The sequence below is a fragment of the Oryx dammah genome, unplaced genomic scaffold, assembly GCF_014754425.2.
Source record: "Oryx dammah isolate SB20612 unplaced genomic scaffold, SCBI_Odam_1.1 HiC_scaffold_18, whole genome shotgun sequence".
In the NCBI taxonomy this organism is placed as follows: domain Eukaryota; kingdom Metazoa; phylum Chordata; class Mammalia; order Artiodactyla; family Bovidae; genus Oryx; species Oryx dammah.
The window spans coordinates 10,825,383-10,830,577 of record NW_024070202.1 but is presented as its reverse complement, the minus strand read 5'-3'; the positions used below and the strand labels follow the sequence as shown (position 1 = coordinate 10,830,577).

The following is a 5,195-nucleotide window of genomic DNA, read 5'->3' as shown; positions in this document are numbered from 1 at the left end:
TGGGAGGAGAAGGGAACAACAGAGGATGAGATGGTTGGATGGTTGGATGACATCATTACTCAACAGACATGAGTTTGAGTAAGCTCCAGGAGTTGGAAATGGATTTGGAGGCATGGCCTGCTGCAGTCCATGGGGTCACAAAGAGTTGGACAAGACTGAGCAATTGAACTGAAATGAACTGATCCATCTGAAAGAAAGAAGCTAACACAAAGGTGGAATAAATGGAGAAAAGAGAGAGAAAATTAATTTAGATGACATTGTTTAGATTCTTAGACCCAAGTGATTTTTTTTATTGTAAAAACTTAGCTCATAATGACAGCAATAAAAGAAATTAAATGGAAACATAACTAAAAGTTTACAAATTCAGATAGAAATGACTTACCCTATATTACCTAGTAGTAACTGTTTTCTGAGAGTTTATTAAATGAGGCATAGGAAACTATGGTGAGCAGAGATACATCATAAGAATAAGGGTATATTGTGATTTTTATAGAATTTTTCAAACTTTATAATTGCATTTAACATGAAATGGCTAATTATCTTTACCTAAAATGACATATTTCAAGTATAACTATGCTTAAAATACATGTATGAGAATTCCTTGGTAGTCCAATGGTTAGGACTTGGTATTTACACTGCCATGGGCCCAGGTTCAGTCCCTGGTCAGGAACTAAATCCCACAAGCCATATGGGACAGTGTGTGTGTGTATATATATATATATATATATATAGCGAGAGACAGCAATAGTATCAGAACCCCCAAATCCCAAATACATGAAGCAAAACAGGTAGAAATGCACAATTCAACAATAATAATTGAAGACTTTAATACTTCAGTTTAAATAATGAATAAAATAACTAGAGAGCAAATCAACAAGGAAACAGAAGACTTAACACCGTAAACCAAATAGACCTAAGAGACACCTGTAGAACATTCCACAGAGCAAAAGAATAGACATTCTTCTCAAGTACACGTGGAACAGTTTTCAAAATAGACCACACGTTAGGCCGTGAAACGAGCCAAAGTAAATTCGGAAGGACTGAAAATAATACAAAGTATGACCTCCAAGCACAATGGATCACAAATAGAAGTACAAAACAGAGGGAAATTTGGGCAGTTCACAAGTATGTGTAAATTAAACAACACACTACCAAATGATCAACAAGTTAAAAGCTAAACCAGGAGTAGAATTACAAAATACTTTGAGATGAATGAAAGTGAATACAGGACATAACAAAATTTATGAAATGCAGCTAGAGCAGTGCTTCAAGAGAAATTTATATCAACAAATGCCCATTGAAAAGGAAGAAAAGTCTCAAATCAATAACCTAACCTTCCACTTTAAGAAAGTAGAAAAAGAAGATAAAACTAAACGAAAAAGAAGCAGAGGGAAAATGAATGCTTAGATAGAAAAAAAAATGAAATGGAGAACAGAAAATCAGTAAATAATCAATGAAAATTGGTTCTTTGAAAATGTCACCAAAACTGACATACCTTTAGCTTCAGTACCAATAAGAGAGAGAAGACTCAAATTACTAAAATAAATAGTATTTTGAAATAATAAGTTTCTGATCTTATAGAAATAAGAATTATAAGAGAATATCATGAATTATCATATGCCAACAAATTAGATAACCCAGTTGAAATGGACAAATGCCTAGAAGGATACTAACTACCAGAACTGACTTAAATGGAAATAGAAAATCTGAATCAGCCTAAAACAAGTAAAGAGATTGAACTAGTAATCAAAAAATCCCATTAAAAGAAAAAAAAAAAAAAAGCATATGCCCAAATAGCTTCACTGGGAATTCTACCAAAGGTAAGATTATCATCAATCTCTCACAATCTCTTACAGAAAATAGTAAAGGAGGAAACATTTCCAAATTCATTCTGAGGTCAGTATTACCCTACTACAAAAACCAGACAAGGACTTATTGAGAAAACAAAAACTCCTCAACAAAATACCAGCAAAGCAAATCCAGCAACATATAAAAAAGATTATAAACCATAATCAAGTAGAATGTAACTCAGTTAATTTAGTTCAGTGTAATATACTGTATTAATAGAATAAAGGACAAAATCACATGATTATCTCAAATGATACCAAAAAAAAGTATTTGGCAAAATGCAACACTCTTTCAGGATAAAAACATTCAAGCTAGAAATAGCAGAGAACTTCCCCAACCAGATGAAAGGCATCTATGAAAAACCCACACCTAACATCATCATCAGTGGTGAAATTGTTCTGCATACCTTAATTCCCTCATAGACTACATTGAAAATGCTATAAGCCCTAGAATTTTCTAGGTCAAGGCTTTGGGTTTTCCTCTGATCTTGATGAGAAGTCATTAGAGGAACTTCAAGCAAGAGTGAGTCATGATTTGATTTTTATTTTTAAAAAACACTTTGGCTGCCATATAGTCATCCATTGGGATTCCATTTGTACTGAGAGTGTGGAACAGGGGGGAACCCTGGTAGACTTAGCAGACTATGGAAATAGTCCAGAGGAGAAGGTAGTAGTAGAAACAAAGAGAAGTAGAAGTTTTCAGAAAACTTTTGCAGGTTAAGTTAGCAGGCCTTACTATGGGTTTAGATGTGAGGACGAATGAGGAAAGGAGAGGAAGCAATGTTGAATCCAAGATGATGTTATATACTGAGGAAAAGACCCATTAGGGTTGGACTTGGGAATGACAAAGAAAAGTTCTATCTTGGGCGCATAAATTAGATATACAAAAATGAGGTTTGTGACATTGTACAGGAGACAGGGATCAAGACAATCCCCATGTAAAAAAAATGCAAAAAAGCAAAATGGCTGTCTGGGGAGGCCTTACAAATAGCTGTGAAAAGAAGAGAAGCGAAAAGCAAAGGAGAAAAGGAAAGATATACCCATTTGAATGCAGAGTTCCAAAGAATAGCAAGAAGAGATAAGAAAGCCTTCTTCAGCTATCAGTGCAAAGAAATAGAGGAAAAGAACAGAATGGGAAAGTCTAGAGATCTTTTCAAGAAAATTAGAGACACCGAGGGAACATTTCATGCAAAGATGGGCACAATAAAGGACAGAAATGGTCTGGACCTAACAGAAGCAGAAGATATTAAGAAGAGGTGGCAAGAATACACAGAAGAACTGTACAAAAAAGATCTTCACGACCCAGATAATCATGATGGTGTGATCACTCATCTAGAGCCAGACATCCTGGAATGTGAAGTCAAGTGGGCCTTGGAAAGCATCACTACAAACAAAGCCAGTGGAGGTGATGGATCCCAGTTGAGCTATTTCAAATCCTGAAAGATGATGCTGTGAAAGTGCTGCACTCAATATGCCAGCAAATTTGAAAAACTCAGCAGTGGCCACAGGACTGGAAAAGGTCAGTTGTCATTCCAATCCCAAAGAAAGGCAATGCCAAAGAATGCTCAAACTATCGCACAATTGCACTCATCTCACATGCTAGTAAAGTAATGCTCAAAATTCTCCAAGCCAGGCTTCAGCAATACGTGAACCGTGAACTTCCAGATGTTCAAGCTGGTTTTAGAAAAGGCAGAGGAACCAGAGATCAAATTGCCAACATCCGCTGGATCATGGAAAAAGCAAGAGAGTTCCAGAAAAACATCTATTTCTGCTTTATTGACTATGCCAATGCCTTTGACTGTGTGGATCACAATAAACTGTGGAAAATCCTGAAAGAGATGGGAATACCAGACCACCTGACCTGCCTCTTGAGAAATCTGTAGGCAGGTCAGGAAACAACAGTTAGAACTGGACATGGAAGAAGAGACTGGTTCCAAATAGGAAAAGGAGTATGTCAAGGCTGTGTATTGTCACCCTGCTTATTTAACTTCTATGCAGAGTACATCATGAGAAACGCTGGACTGGAAGAAACACAAGCTGGAATCAAGATTGCTGGGAGAAATATCAATCACCTCATATATGCAGATGACACCACCCTTCTGGCAGAAAGTGAAGAGGAACTAAAAAGCCTCTTGATGAAAATGAAAGAGGAAAGTGAAAAAGTTGGCTTAAAGCTCAACATTCAGAAAACGAAGATCATGGCATCCGGTCCCATCACTTCATGGGAAATAGATGGGGAAAGAGTGGAAACAGTGTCAGACTTTATTTGGGGGGGCTCCAAAATCACTGCAGATGGTGACTGCAGCCATGAAGTTAAAAGATGCTTACTCCTTGGAAGAAAAGTTATGACCAACCCAGATAGCATATTGAAAAGCAGAGATATTACTTTGCCGACTAAGGTCCGTCTAGTCAAGGCTATGGTTTTTCCTGTGGTCATGTATGGATGTGAGAGTTGGACTGTGAAGAAGGCTGAGTGCCAAAGAATGGATGCTTTGCAACTGTGGTGTTGGAGAAGACTCTTGAGAGTCCCTTGGACTGCAAGGAGATCCAACCAGTCCATTCTGAAGGAGATCAACCCTGGGATTTCTTTGGAGGGAATGGTGCTAAAGCTGAAGCTCCAGTACTTTGGCCACCTCATGCAAAGAGTTGACTCATTGGAAAAGACTTTGATGCTGGGAGGGATTGGGGGCAGGAGGAGAAGGGGACGACAGAGGATGAGATGGCTGGATGGCATCACTGACTCAATGGACGTGAGTCTGAGTGAACTCCGGGAGATGGTGATGGACAGGGAGGCCTGGCATGCTGCGATTCATGGGGTCGCAAAGAGTCGGACACGACTGAGCAACTGAACTCAATTGATATTGTACACTTGAAAATCTGATAGTATATTTCATGCTGTGTTCTTATCACAGTAAAAAAAAAATAAATGTTTTAAAAGAAGGAAAGGATGGTCAGCTTTCTTAAATACTGCTGAGAAGGCAAGCAAGAGAGGAATGGCAGAGTCCATGGAGTTGTAGGGACAGGTGTCCAGTTGAGGTAGGTTAGGAAAGAATGTGAATTGAAAAAGTAAGAGCAGCAATTCTGGATAACTCTTTGAAGAGAATTTTTGTGAGGAGCAGCAGAAAAAAGGAACAATTCACAGGACATACAGATCTGAGATATTAGAGATAAGTATAGAAATTAAGTCAGTAGAAAAGATCAGGTTACAGTGGATGGCCTGATCAGGTTGTCCTTTGACCTGAGCCAAGCTACATCATCTGTAGCAATGAGAAGGAAGCAGAAGAGGAGGATAATGTTGCAAGTAGACTGGTAGTTTTCAGAGGCATTCCTGTCTAGTTGCTTCTGCGT

General features: G+C 38.1%; 1 non-coding gene across 1 annotated transcript; it reads left to right on the top strand.

Annotated features, from left to right (window-relative positions):
• Window positions 1-598: 598 nt before the first annotated feature.
• On the top strand, window positions 599-671 carry TRNAV-UAC. Its single transcript has one exon. It is a non-coding gene; the product is annotated as a tRNA-Val (tRNA).
• Window positions 672-5,195: the final 4,524 nt, after the last annotated feature.